Raw genomic sequence first — 15848 nt, forward strand, 5'->3', positions numbered from 1 at the left:
CCAGAGGGAGCACTCAGTTCACCCAGCGGGAGCACTCAGTTCACCCAGTGGGAGCACTCAGTCCACTCAGCGGGAGCACTCAGCCCACCCGTTCTTCTAAGGCCCCTGTGAGCGAGTGGTAGTGGTGGTGGGGGGTCATGCCATGAGGAAACAGGTCTATTTGGCTGATGTCACCTTACTAGATTAAGAGACGCCGTGTCTTCTCTTATTTCTGGCTGAGGCAGGTGTTTGAAAAATCCCAAGGACATTTCCGAGCAAAGGCTTGAAGAAGGATGGACCTAGTGAGATGTGACGTGAGAGTTGTCACTTGCCCTGCCTGTAGCCCTCTCTGTTTCGGGCTTTGCCTTTGGAAAGGGCTTGTTCCCAGAAGGTGAAGCAGGGTAGAACTTGGCTTCTGGTGAGATCTGTGTGGAGAGACAGGCTGCACCTGGAGAGTCTGGGTTCTGATATTGACCACCTCCCGCTCCTTTTGCTTCCGGCTTTTGGCGAAGACCTCTTATCTCCAGATCTGGGAGGAAGCTCCCCGGCTAGTGAGTCTGCAGAGGAAATGCTGCTGGGAGGTGGGCTGAGCGGGTGCCATCTTGCAGGGCCCATGTGCCTGCTTGTACCTGAGCAGCTTTGCTGTGTCTTCCAAAATCTCATGTCCTTATGCAAGCCCCGGCCCCCATCTCTGGAGGTCCCTCCACTGGCTTTTGACCTCCTCATGAACTTGGGTTTCTTTCTCCACCTCTGTTTTTCTCAGACACATCTGGGGGTGGGCGGAGCAAAATAGCTTGACCACACAACTGCCATGGCAGGCTTAGTGGTCCAGACACAGCTTCTGTGACAGGCTTACTGCCAGGCAACACCAGGATTTAGGAGAAGCCATGAGCTGATCCCACCCAGGGAGGGTGGGCATCTAAGGGGAAATACCTGACATCCCAAACATTCCCTATACCCCTAGAGAAATGTCAGTCAATCAGGGTTCTGAAACCTGGAAACCCCCTTACCCCAACCTCTGCTATGATAAAACCCCCACCCTTCCCCGGGCTCAGGGCTCTCTGCTCTCACTGCTGTGTCGGACAGACAGAGAGACCAAGTTCCCAGCTTGAAATAAAGGCCAAGTGAGGCAAGAAGGAAATCTGGTTCCACACAATTCAGTAGCCAGCATTGGTTCAAACTTCTAGAGTCGGACCCTGGGCAGTTTATTTTAGGAATAGTTAAGCACAGCACAATTTTGGAAAAAAAGTTTGCTGATGATAATTAGCTCAATTCTGTGCGCACAACAAAGCTTAAGGAACGCTTACATTTAAACTCATTATAAAGTACTTCTGACCTTTCCCTTAAGGATGGGTTCTATTGACTAAGAGAAAATGCTCAAGATAAAGGTCTAGGGAGGAAAAGTCTGGGATAAGCATGATAGTCTGGGAGATTCAGATGTGGCCTGGGTCTACAGATAGCACTGGTCACCAGGGTATTAAACACACCCATTCCCAGCCTTCTGGGGAGAAGAGAGGCTACATCTCTTCTGTTGAAGAGACAACTCTGCATGTTTAACATTCTGGTTTTGCTAGTGCTTATTTGTGAGCACGAGGACCTCATGCCCTCCACACTGATCCTTCTCCAAAGACCCATCCCATTACATCATGCCCTCCACACTGATCCTTCTCCAGAGACCCATCCCATTATGTCATGCCCATGACTGGCTCATGTTGTCCTCTCTTCCACTTAGGACTAGCTGCTGCTTGCTCCTTGCGATGGTTAGTTTAATTGTTGACCGGACATCATCTAGAATCATTGGAAAGGGAGTCTCAAAGAGGTTCTAGTTCAGGTTGGCCTATAGGCATGCCTCCTTGATTAGTAAGAAGACCCAAATGATAGAATTCCTAGCTATGCCCCAAGGACCACACATACTCTGGCAAGATGCTTAGTCATTCTGGGGCCTTGCATCCTACGTAATCGGTGCTTTGCATGGTCACGTAATTTGAGTGCAGTGTGATCACGTAATCTATGCACATACATGGTGTAGCTACCTAAACCCATATGTGCATGTGTGTGTGCTCATGTGAGGGGGTGGGGGGGATATCCATAAAAAGCGGGTCACGTACCCCTCCCCATCTCTCCTTGCACAACTATTTCCATGGGCCTAAGCACTCCCTTCTGTTCCCCTTTCCCCCAATAAACTCTTATAGTGGATTTTGTGCCTCCTGGCTTTTCTTGCATGGTAAACAGTGCCGCTTAATGAATAACACAGCGCCGCATAATAACTAACACCAACCACTGTAGGTGGCACCATTCCCTAGGCAAGGGATCCTGGATGATATACAAAGTGGAGAAGGTAAGCTGAGCACTAGCATGCATCCATTAATTCATTGCTCTCTGCTCTTGACTGTGGGTGTAATGTGACCAGCTGCTTCAAGTTCCTGCTGCCTTGGTGTCCCTGTAGTGACGGACTGCCAGCTGGAATTGTGAGCCGTATAAAACCTGTTCTTCCATAAGCTGCCTTTGTCAGAGTCGTTTATCACAGCCGTGGGAAAAGAAACTGATACACTCCTACCCTAAGGCCCGTAGGGAACTGCCCCTTGGAGGCCTTCCCTGCATAGATATAGGTGGGCACACAGTGTGCCCACCAAGTTTGTCCAGACCATCCTGGGCAAAGATTCTGCCGGCAGTGATACGGAAACTGTGAAAGCAGTCAGTCCTTGGCCAAGGGCTTGGCTGCAATGAGTACTTGTCCTGGCCTAATCCTAGGATTCCTACTAAGAACTAAATTATACCTCTCCCAAATTCATATTGGAAGCCTTACCTTGCAGTGTGTTAGCATGAAGAGGTTGAGCCTTAGGGAAGTGGTTACAGTTAGATGAAGTCTGGGGGCTGGGGTCCCACAGTGGGGTGAGTGCTTTTGTGAGAAGAGATGCCAAGAGGCGTGTGCTCGCTCTCGGACACACACAGACTAGGTAAGGAGGTAACTCTCTGCAAGGCACTGAGATGCCCTGACCACCTTCCGAGTTTGCTTTCTATTGCTGGGATAAAACACTGACAAAAACAAAACACAAAAAACCAAAAACAACCTGGGGAGGAAAGGGTTTATTTGGCCTACAGGTTACAGCCCATCAGGAAGGGAAACTGAGGCAGGAACCTAGAGACAGGAACATGGAATCAAGAACTGAAGCAGAGACCATGGAGAAACGCTGCTAATTGGCTTCCTCTCCATGGCTTGTTCCGCCTGCTTTCTTTTCTTTTTGTATGCTAATTTTAAAAATATATTTTAACATGTAATTATATCACTTTCCCCTTTCCCTTCCTTTCCCCCTCTATCCCATGTCCTCTTCCCTCATTCTCAAATTGATAAAATTGATAGCCTTTTTATTATCACTATTACATATATGTGTATATATGCACAAATGCATCACTATAACCTTCTGAGTCTGTTTTGTCCTTTGTTTGTTGGTTTGTTTGTGTTTGTATGGTTTCAGGACTGACCACTTTATATTGGGTAACCAAATAGGGGGCTCATCCCTGGGCGACGTTAAGTCTCCTTCTCTCAAGTCCTTAGTTGCCTGTAGTTCTTTGTCTAAGGGTGGGACCCCATGAGATTTTTCCTGTTTCCGAATTAGCGTGTCTATTGATACTGCCATTGTTCAGGTCATGTTTACGCAGCCGTGTATAGGAGAGACTGGTTCACAGCAGGCTTCCTGAGATTCTGCCTCTTAAAAATCTTTCCATGTTCTCTTCCGAGATGTTCCCCGACCCACAGATCCAGGAGCTGCGATGTAAGTGTAGCCATAGGGCCTGACCTCCCCATGATCCGTTGACCTTTGCGTTGTGTCCGGTTGTGGTTTCTGTAATGGTTTCCATTTGCTCTTACGAGAAGCTTCTTTGATGGAGGGATGAGAGCTACATTTATCTGTGGATGTAAGGATGAGATACAGAATACAGTAAGGAATGACGTTGGTCTAGCAACAGTAGATTCTCTTCCAAGATCATGACCTCTCTAGCCCCAGAAAGTTGGCTAGGTTTCAAGTATCAGGCATGGCTTCTCTTCTGCTGAGTGAGCCTTAAGTCCAACTAGACAGCTGTTGGTTACCACCAACATGTGAGTGCCTCGGATTGCACTGTTATGGCTATCTTGCCATGCTGGCCATTGTTGTGGTTCATAGGTGTCACAGCTAGGAAGGACTATTAATTGATTCCCTCCCGTGGCAGCTTGTCTACTACTTTCTGGTACCATGGAAGCTAGAGAGAATGAAGGAGGCTTTCAGGTGAGATCCGGCTTGAATCATCTCAGTTCTGTGTCCTAAGTGTGTGGTGTCTTCAGCAGTAAGGATTTATCTTCAACTTCTGAGAGGCAACCAGTGGCATCAGTGATAGCCTAGATTATTTCAGGAGTCACCTGAACTACCCTGAATAACCACTCTAAAAGAGGTTTCTAATACCTGGTATTGGGGTTTTTCTTCATCTACGGTTCTTGTGGAAAGCACTGTCAACCCAAATGGCATAACTTGGTTCAACATATATGACCACCGTGTCCAAAGAGCACAGGGTCCCTGCTGTGAGGGGACTAGAAAGCAAGACCAGGTGTAAAGAGGAGGTGGAAGAAGACATGCTAATTAGTTAACAAATTCCCTGTCTTTCCCACTAGATGTTTGTTCACCTAGATAAAAATGACATCTCTTTGGGGATTGTAACCTGGGAGACACCTTTAAAACAAGTTTCAGGCTTTATAGACTGGTGGCTGATTTCACAGTTTAGCAGTAGGTGTGTGTGTGTGTGTGTGTGTGTGTGTGTGTGTGTGTCTTTAGGTATATCTCTTTTGTCAAGAACTGTGGTTAGGGCACCAAAGGTCACACTGTCTTGTAGGGAAGGGACTAAGCAGTCTCAGGAAGTGTGGGGACTGGTCTCACAAACGGTTACAATCATGAATTTCCTTCCTGAGATGGTTTACCCAATGCACAAGGTCAGCATGTACTGGGTGAGTCTGGGCAGACAGTTCAGGTTAAAAGGTCACCAGTGCATGGCCTGGCCCTGCATTAACAGGGCCTCCTCACTCAAAGTGTCCCAAATCAAGGCTGCTTCACTTTGATTTTCTTCCCTGACAGATTGCTGGAAGCTTACAAGAACTGATATACTGCACTAGTTATGAAATGGAGACAGAGTCTCTGGGCAGCTTTTGTCCTTAGTGCTCAGCTGGTTCTCAGCTCCCATTAGGAATTCTCTGTATGTTGACTAACCTTTCAGGTTGGCCACTAGCCCTCCATGTGAGACCCGAGATGCACTGTAAAGGCAGTGCATAGAAAGTGTGTGTGTGTGTGTGTGTGTGTGTGTGTGTGTGTGTGTGTGTGTGTGTGTGTGTGTGTGTAGAATCATTCAGATGTTTTGTTTGTAAATACTGGACTCTCATTGTTCCAGAAAGAATAGACCCAAGCAACGTGGGACTCCAGGACTCAGTCTCTGGAAGAGAGAAATTGTAGATTAGATGTGCCAACACCAAGAAGCCAGACACTACTTGTTAAACCACTGAACCATGTGATTGGCAGCATTTTGTTATAAATATGAGCACAGAAGAAAGCAAAAGACCTCAGGGTTAGGGAGAGAGGGTTTAGTCAGTAAGATGCTTGCTACAGTGAATGAGGATGCTGGGAAAGAAGCCTTGTTGGCAGAGACAATTGACTCATTAGAACTCCATTGACTGTGGGGAGTTTGGAATATTGCAGGTCGAGAGCCCAGTTACATTTTCTATTCAGCTATCTGTAGATAGCCATTACTAGTCCACCTCTGCAACAGATAACCTTTGGAATGCATCACAATTAAAGTCTACTCCCCAGCAATCAAGGTGCCAAGAATGCCATCAGGTAGCATTTAGGGCGGTGGTTCTCAACCTTCCCAATGCTGCAACCCTTTAATGCAGTCTCTCATGTCGTGGTGACCCTCAACCATAAAATGATTTCATTGCTGCTTCATAACTGTAATTTTGCTACTGTTATGAGTTGTAATGTAAATATGGGACATGCAGGATATCTGATATGTGACCCCCAAAGGCATCTCGACCCACAGGTTGAGAACAGCTGGTCTAAGTCCTGTAGCTGAGAGTCCTCCAACAGGCTGAAACCCACCTCCCTGAAGTTTCCGTCAAGATATTTTTTAAATGCCTTGATTTATAATTCTCTTTGTTCTTTCACTATAGAACTCTACAAAACTGCTTCCAAATTGGAACATGAAACTTGGGGTAATCTAAATCCGTGTTCCTAGGCCACAGTCACTCAAATTTGACTCCAGAATGAACTATTTTTTATTCTTTCTGAGGTGAGAGCTGTTTTTACATTGACACTATGTAAGAATGAGATGCTGAGTGTGGATTTCAGACCCATGTAAAATTAGCCAGGGTGGCAAGATGGACCCATGGGTCAATATGATTGCTGCATAGACCTTGGGACCTGGTTTAGATTCCCAGAAACCCAAATAAAAGGGGAGGAAACACACACACACACACACACACACACACACACACACACACACAACTATTACTATTACTACTACTACTACTGCTCCTCCTAACATTGTTAAAGAGCTGGGGACAGCATCTGTAACTCCAGCGTGAGTGGGGCAGGACAGGCAGACCTCTGGAGGTCACTGGTGTAAGGAACATGAACAAGGAGTCTTTTCTAGGAAATACTAGAAAAATGGTGTTGATGACAAGGGATCCAAATCTTTTCATCTCCCCCACCTTGTAAGACTTTCATGCACACCTCCTCAGCACAACCTTGGTTTACACTAAGGTCCTGCTGCATCCTGTGATTAAATAACTCGCCTCTTCCCCTTCATTTCCTCTGTGCCAATTCTTTGGGGACTAGCCAATCGACGAAGACTGTGAGGTCGGACCCCAGCCAAGGGAAAAAGCCACAGTCACCACCTGAGTTAGAAAAAAAGACCAAGTGCACTCCAGTCTCTGAGTGTTGTGCTCTTTGGTCAGGAGCCAAGTTCCGCCCCATCTAGACACTTCAGTTGGAGTGGCGGTCTCTTTCTCTGTGACTCTCAACTGATTTCTAGCACTGGCCAGTCAGTCTAGCTGAATTGGGTAGTTCTGGATGAGAGACTCTGTCCCACAAAACAAACAAAACAAAAAAAATGTTGAGAGAAACTGAAGAAGACACTTAATGTAGGTCAACCTCTGGCCTCTGCACACACACATGTGCATGCTTACCTGCATGCACACACACATGTGCACACATACATACATACATACACACACACACACACCCTGACACACACACCCTGACACACACACACACACACACACACACACACACACACACACTCACCCTGTAGGGGAAAATAAAAACAAAAGGCCAAACATAGAAGGTAAAGTGGCATTTCTGATCAGTTGGCAAAGGTTCGTCTGTATCAAGGGCCTCATGAGACCTACCCTGTGTCCTTGTACTCTGCTTCATCTTGGAGTTCACTGGTCCTGGCCACTTGCTTACACACTGGCTAGTTGATGCTCAGGATGGCTCTTAGCTGTAAGACCCCTATCATAGACATAGAGCCCAGTTACTAAGAGCCTCTCCCAAGGTCATAGCCTTCTTGGGCTGAGGGAAGGCTCAGACTTAGCCTGTGTGAGCCTTCCCTTCCAAGTCTGGCCTAGAAGCCGTGCAGAGTGAAGCACAGTCCTAGGGACATAGGTAAACAAGGAAAGGAATAGCAAGCTCTCTGGAATGGCTGCTGCTTGTTCCCAGGAGGCTTCGAGGGATGGTGTCTAGATGGGGCCAGCGGCGGCCGAGAGGGAAGGATCAAGGGGGCATATAAAATACCCAAGCAGGCATCTGTTTAATGGACTTTCAGCCTTAGGTTTCTCCCATCCAGAATGCATAAAGCTTTTATCCCCCACCCCCTCTTTCTCTACTGCTACCAAGTGGCATTGGTATTCTGTCATTGCCAGCCATTCAATTCTTTGTTCCTGCCAGGGGGTGAACTCCGCATTCTTCTAGACAACCCACATCATCACCCACATTACAAGGGGACATGAACTGTTCCAGTGGCTGTGAAATACAGACAGGGTAGTATCCACAGTACAGCAGCTCTTGGCCAACGACTGTGGCCAACAAATGGCCCGTGCCCTTGCTCCACCAGTCTAACTGTGCTCGTTGGCTGGATCCCACTTGGTCCTGTACTGTCATGTCTCTCTTTCCCTTCTCCCCTGGCTCACCTCTTTCCCTTCACTCTTGTTCATCAGAGCATAGACACCTGGACTTAATCCGAGGCTCTGGTTTCTAGGGAACTTATTCTAGGAACTTGGGAGAATAGCAACGTACCACACAGGAACACAGCCCTACCTTCATGGAGCACTGAACAGGAGGACATTCCTACCATCATGGAGCACTGAACAGGAGGACATTCCTATCATCATGGAGCACTGAACAGGAGGACATTCCTACCATCATGGAGCACTGAACAGGAGGACATTCCTATCATCATGGAGCACCGAACAGGAGGACATTCCTACCATCATGGAGCACCGAACAGGAGGACATTCCTATCATCATGGAGCACCGAACAGGAGGATATTCCTGCTCTCATAGGACTTATGTTTAGATGTAATGGCCAGCTAGGAAGACAGTGACTACATAAGGCAGTGAGTCACATGTAGAGAGAGAAAACAGTGCGTTCTATGAACAAAAAGTAAATGTTAGGGAATGGAGTGTAGTGGGTAGCTGTTCCAGCTTTGACCTGAAAGTACTACCCCTAATGAGGCTTCTGGTAACTGTCATGCCTACCTATGATGCACCCCTGGGGCGGGTCCGAGATGGGAGCCCTTAAGACCGGAGATTTGGATGTGCCAGTGATCCTAGTGATCCTGGAAGCTGGATGGCAGATTGGTCAGAGTTACCCAGAGAACCCCACTGGACTGCACCTCACCTCTCCTGGATCCTGTAACCAATCCCTTTACTGGCTGTAAGTTACCCCAAAATAAACCTCCTTTTTAACTACGTGGAGTTGCCTTGTTAAATTCCCATATTAATGGAATGCAGGAATGAAGAAAGGAACTTTATACAGGGTGGTCCAAAAAAGTCTTGACACACACTGGTCTTTGTATTCAGACCAGAAGGAAGTGCCAGTGTAAGGCGCATGGGCACCTGGGAAGGTGTGCTCGATGTGAAGGGAAGAGCAAGTCCAAAGGGGAAAGCAGGAGCATGCTGGGATTGCAGTCATACATCATTGCGCCCAGCTTTTTACATAAGTTCTTGGGGATGAGACTCAGGTCTTCAGGCTTGTATGGCAAGCACTGTATCAACTGAGCCATCTCCCCATTGTGCTTTTTTCTTGAATATATATTCTGAGAAACAAATGCCTGCATCTTTTTTTTTTTTTGACTGTATAACTAGAAGTAACGTTTTTGGTCATAAAAAAAGCAAATGCTAAGCCCAATGAAACCCACTATTTTATAAGCCTATTAAAATATAATCGGGAACATCACAGGAGAGAAGGCAGAAAGGATGTAAGAGCCAGAGGATGGGGGGATGTGCCGCAAACAGACGTCTTCTGGACGTGACACAGCTGTTGCGTTCATGAACTCACTGCCTCTGTGGTTATCTGTACAAGACCAGCACAAGGTCCAGCCCTTTAACAACTCATCACTGGTAGAGGAGGGGCCCGTGAGGGATATCGGCAGTTGCTGGTTGTTGAGTAGAGGCTGTCCTCTTCTTCAGTTGTGCTGCCACAGATGCATTCATTGCCCATGCTCCAGTAAACAACCTTCCACCTACACTCTGACGTGAAGCTTTAGTTAAACCCAGTGGGCTCCACCCCGAAGACAGGCAGGTAGGTGGGCAACCTCCTGAGAGGAAGAGTTCTGCTGGGAGAAGGAGGAGGGTGAGATGGGGAAGCGAGAGCAAAAGTGACTAAAATTCACTATATAAATGTATAAAATGCAACAAGCAACAAAACACTTAAGACGTGAAGCAGATGTTCAGTTTTATCAGATGAGGTCCAATGGTTTTTCAGAGTTGTTGTACTAATTTCTTCTTCCATGGGCACACGGGAATTCCCGTGACAGCATAGTGCTTACGGATACAATAGTGTTGGAATTTTTAAGTTTGCCAATGTGGTGAGCATGTGAAGGTATTCTATTAAGGCTTGCAATTTGTGTTATTTTGTTTTAATAATGATGTATGCCTTGTTATCTCAATACCAACCGTTAAAAGATGTTAATAATAATGATAATACAAAGCTGGTTCTAAGATTTCAAGGACTGATAAAAACTGGAATAAGCCGGGCGGTGGTGGCGCACGCCTTTAATCCCAGCACTCGGGAGGCAGAGCCAGGCGGATCTCTGTGAGTTCGAGGCCAGCCTGGGCTACCAAGTGAGTTCCAGGAAAGGCGCAAAGCTACACAGAGAAACCCTGTCTCGAAAAAACCAAAAAAAAAAAAAAAAAAAAAAAAAAAACTGGAATAAAAAAGGAGAGTGGTAGAGAGGGGGATGGAAATGAGCTGCCTTTCCATCTTACATTGGAAGAATAAATGGACACCGCACATAGCCTGAGTCTCGTATCACAGAAATGCAAGACAAGTCCAAAGGTCCTTGAAGGAGTTACAGGGATCCATGGCTCATAGCTTTGGAGAAGATGGATATGGCGTTAAAGTGTGTGTGGGTATTGCAATGTATTGTGGGTCTTTAGTGTATGTGTATGTGTTCTCATGGCTGCAGGTGAGTGCATGTTCCTTTGTGTCTGTGTCTGTCTGTGTTCTCATGCTTGCATGTGAGTGCATTCCCCCCCCCATGTGTGTGTGTGTGTGTGTGTGTGTGTGTGTGTGTGTGTGTATTGCGTGAGTGTATCTGAAGGCCAGAGGTCAACCTTGGGTGCTGTTCCTCAAGAACGATTCACTTGCTTTTTGAGACAGCATCTCTCACTGGCCTGGAGTCTGTCTAGTAGGCTAGACTGGGTGGTCAGTGGGCCCCAGGGACCCACTTATCTCTACCTCTGTAGTTTTGGTGTTACAGTGTACACCACATGCTTAGCTTTTCCAAGTGGGTTCTGGGGATCAAACTCATGTCACCATGCTTACATGGCAAGCGCTTTACTGCTCAGCCATCTCTCCATCCCTGTTACAGATATTTTAATTCCTTAACCTTGGTATCATATTTATGTGCAACTTCCCTTGTGGCTTGTGTAGATTGATTGTCTAAAGAAACGGAACCTGGAACCTCACCTAATTCCCATCATTTCCCAGAGTGGGAGTACTGAGCAGCCTTGAATGTGAGCAGTGGGATGACAGTGAGTAGATTCAGTTCCATAGGCACAAAGAGCTCCCCGTGATGACCCCTGAAGGCGCTTCCTTTGCTTAGTGAACTCTGCCAGTGCTATTTCTTTGCCCTAAAAAAACCCCAGCATTCCAGGATAATAACAGGCTCTGGATTGACACCAGTCCCTTCTACTGTGTTTGTGAATATAATAAAATTTCCCAAGAAATTAGGAGAGAGTGGAAAATGAGAACATAGGTCAGTGTTACAGTTTATATGTCAAATATCCCCAACCAACTCATGTATTTGAACACATCTGGTGGAGCCGTTTGGGGAGAGCTGGGCCTGACTGGCAATGACGGGCCACTGGGGTAGGCCTTTGAAGGTTATAGCCCTACCTTCTAGCTGCAAATCCTGTCTCTGATCTCTGGTTGGCACCATGTTAGAAGGATAACACACCTGCCGCCATGGACTAACCTGCTCCCATGACCATCATTTCTTCATCTTGATGAACTGTGTCCCTGAGCTGTGAGCCAAAATGGACCTCATTCCTTAAGTTGTTTTTTGGGGACATTTGATCACAATGACACAAAAGTAACTAATATTCTGTCTAGGTGCTTGAGATGTCCATGAAGATGTGGGGACTCTAAGTGATGGAGTTAGTAGCATGACCTAATAGTTTGCATGGCGAATGCTGTGCCCTTCAGCTTGAGAGTCATGCCTTTTCCAGTTCAGGCAGGACATTTGCAAAAGCATTTCTCTCATTAGGCAACAAGGAAGAAACAACTTGCTGCGAATTCCTCCAGTGGAAATTGTACAGGCCATCGCTTTGACCTGGGCCAGTGAGAATGGAGGTTAGCAACAGGAGAGAGGAAATACCTCCCTCTGTGTGAAAACTAACACAAAACACTCCAGCTATTTCATAAATAACCTTTGAGTCAAAGAGAAAAATTGGAAATACAATGACTAAATAACCAAAGAAACGTGATGTGAAAATCCTGTATGTCAAGACATAGGAGACATGTCAGATTACAGTGAAGCCAATTCCCGCCCCGTGTGGTCTGCAATGCTTAGCAGACATAAATGGAAACAAACATTTTAACAGGGTAAAGAGCAGGGTAGAGTAAAATCCAGGAAAACAGGACAAATTAATATAAAGGGACATACTGGTGAATTAAATTCTGCAGCAAAACATAAATACCATAACAGGTTCTTCGGCCAGCCCCAACAAACGAGATAAAACTATCAGCTAAGCTTACTGTCTTCAGGGTGATTCTTCAGGTTACATATGATACATGGCTGTTGCAGGTCATCCTATGGGAGGACCCAAGGCTATGGTGCAAATTCTCATTCCCTCATGAGGCTCCAACCCTCCAACTTCCAAAACAAAACAAAACATCAACAACCAAATCTCTTCTCGAATGCAAGGGAGTAGAATGCCATTGACTCAGGGATAAACTGAGATTCACTATAATCTGCCCTCAAGGCTCAAGGGTCTACACGAAAGAGGAGGCAGAAAGATTGTAAAAGCCAGAGGTGGTGGACCACTCTAAGGAAACAGCGTCTTCCAGACACAACAGGTCTGATGCACATATGAACTCACAAAGAATTGTAACAGCACACACAGGACCTGCACATGTTTAAACCAGACAAAAATCCCAGAATTGAGAGAGGAAGTGGAGAGAAAGTCCCACCTCTAACCAAGAAGCTATTTGCAGGTGACAGCCGCTGGGGGAGAGAAAAATCTGTTTTCTGCAATGGAGTGACATTGGGTATATAAACCACATGCCAGGGCAGACCCCTGCCCAAGTAGTTGGCCAATACACAATGGACTCCATGTTTCTCTCTCTCTCTCTCTCTCTCTCTCTCTCTCTCTCTCTCTCTCTCTCTCTGTCTCTCTCTCTCTCTCTCTCTCACACACACACACACACACACACACACACACACACACACACTCTTGCTCTGTGTGTTTGCCTATGCATGTGTGCTCTGTTCTATTTTGTTTTGATATTTTCTTTTTGTCTTATTTTCTTATTTTGTCTTTGTTTTAGTTTGTTTGTTTTGATCTTCATTTTAAAAATTTTTTCTTGTCTTTTTTGAGAGAGAGAAAGAACATGAAGTTTGCTGGGTAAGGAAGTGGGGAAGATCTGGGAAGAGTTAGGGAAGGGAAAAGATTATAATTAAAATATATTATATAAAAAATTGAAATAAAAATTTAAAATATCATATAATAGAAAAAAATCTGTAAACCTTTGGAAATGACTCAGTAAAAATAAAAAATTTAATGTACAACAAACCGGAGCTCCCAGAGTATTGTGCCTTCATGGTGGAGGGGAAGGTCAAAGCCCAGAGAACATGTAAAGGGAGGTGGATGTGATCTGCCATGTGGCGATTTCCTCACCGAGTTCTGGGAGGGAAGCTTGTAAAGACTCAGGATGTTGAAAAGGAAGTGAAACAGCAGACTGTACATTTCTGGAAACTAACCAGATTCACTAGCCCCCTCCCCTACCCCAGCGTATAGAAACAGTAAGGACCTGTGAGAGACACCCTCAGACCAGTTATGTAGAAGAAGCAGAGAACAGAGCTTTCTGAAAGAGGCAGGGACAGAGGCAGCTGAACTACATGAAGAGAGAGGCTCAGGCCCACCAACTGAGCTTGCTGGGAAGGACACGATCCACCCTGTAGCTTGTGCTGTCCACTCTGGGTTCCCAGCGTTTGTGAGCTGTCACTCACGCTGGGGTGGGCTTTGGTGAGGTAGCTGTCTTTGCGGCATTTCTGCTCCTGTAAGTGGCTCCTCTCATATTGTGGTAGTTTTAATGAGACTGTCCCCAGTAGGCTCTGGCATTTGAAATCTTGGTTCCCAGATGGTGGCCCTCTTTGAGGAAACCCTTGAGGTGTGGTTTTGCTGGAGGAAATATGTCCCTGAAGGCAGGCTTTGAGAGCTCAAAGACATGTCATTTCACACTTTGTGCTTTCTGCTTGCAGTGCGAGATGTGAGCCCTCAACTTCTGGATCCTGTCGCTCTGACTACACTTTGCAATGATGGGCTCTAAACCATAAGCCCTAATAAACTCTTCAATTAATAAATTACCGTGGTCATAGTATTTTATCACAATAGAAAAATAACAATCAAGAAGAGAGAAGTTGGTACCAGGGAGTGGGCTATTGCTGTGACAGGCCTGACCATGCTGTTTTGGGGAGGAATGTAGGAGACTTTGGGACTTTGGACTAGAAAATGGTTGAGCACCGTAAGGGAAACAATAGCCCATGGTAGAAGGGCCTTGGAAGACGGTAGTGATGAGACAATGCAGACTGTGGAGGCCCAGCTCAAGAGGTTCCGTAGGGGAGCAATATTAGCAACTGGGAAGGAGACTGTTCCTGTGATATTTTGGCAAAAAAAAAAAAAAAAAAAAAAAAATGTGATCGCTTTCTGCACATGTCCTAAGAACCTTTCTGAGGCTAAATTTAAAAGTAAGGGACTAATTTCATTGACAGAGGATATCAAGACAGCCTAATATTGACTGTGTTGTGAGGTTATTAGTAAACATCCTTATGATGTGAATGAGAAAAATGAACTAAAAGGAGGGAGACAGGACTACTCCTAAAGTTTGGAGAAGATTTCTATTGTAAATGTAAGGGAGAAAGCAGGTAGAGGCTGAACATGGCCAAAGAGTCCTGAAGAGGCCGAAGACGCTGAAGAATCCAGACTAAACCAGACCCTGAAGGGAGAGAGGGGAAGGAAGAGCAAGAGAGGAGCCACTGACCAAGACGTTAAGCTGTGAAGACAATACAGACCCCATCTTAGGGTAGGGCCACCATCTTAGACCACCTGCTGTACTCAGTTCCAGGAAGGACCTCAGGAACGTGCCATGACAACTCAAACAGATATGGAGCAGTATGCTCCTGCAGACATTCTGTCTGCAGTTTATGACCCTTGAAGATATCTAGATAATCCTGCTGAACAGCCCAGATAGTCCTGCTAAGCGAGTTGTGGTTCCCCACCAAAAAGTCTAACCCAATGGTATCAAATGTGGTTTCACACCCCAAGTCTAGACCAATAGTTTCAAAGAATCACCTTTCCCCATATCCCTTCTACCCAATCCCAAGTTGCCAAAGCATGTAATTCCCAGCTTGCGGTTTTTCCCTATAAAAACTCTCTACACCTGGGCTCACAGCAGCTGCAGCATTTTCCTCCATCTGCCTGGTGGTGGCCCAGGTTGAACTTGACAATAAAAGGACCTTTATGTGCTTGCATTGGAAACCGGCTTCTTGGTGGTCTCTGGGGATTTCGCTAACCGTGTACAACAAAGCCTGGGCCAGAGACCAAGAGACCAGTGTAGCCAAAATGGCGGAGTTATTAGGGTTCAGGCTGGGGGAAGGGAAGCAGAAGCCCTGCCCCCGGGAGGGAGAGGTTTAGGGTAGAAGGTGGGGTGAGAAGTGCTGGGAGGAGCCACAGCTACTGAGGGATGCTGGGAGATCTGGCTAGTGTCCAATTTGATATGCTAATAGGCACCTCAGTTAGCCATTTGTCCTAGGTTTTTGAGACCTAGCATGACGCTCTACAACGAAAAAGAACAAGTGAGCAGAAAGAGATTTGAAAGTGTACAGTTTGAAGAGAAAAACAAAGCACCAG

The sequence above is a fragment of the Peromyscus californicus genome, unplaced genomic scaffold (genome assembly GCF_007827085.1).
Source record: "Peromyscus californicus insignis strain IS unplaced genomic scaffold, ASM782708v3 Scaffold_19__1_contigs__length_69161282, whole genome shotgun sequence".
In the NCBI taxonomy this organism is placed as follows: Eukaryota; Metazoa; Chordata; class Mammalia; order Rodentia; family Cricetidae; genus Peromyscus; species Peromyscus californicus.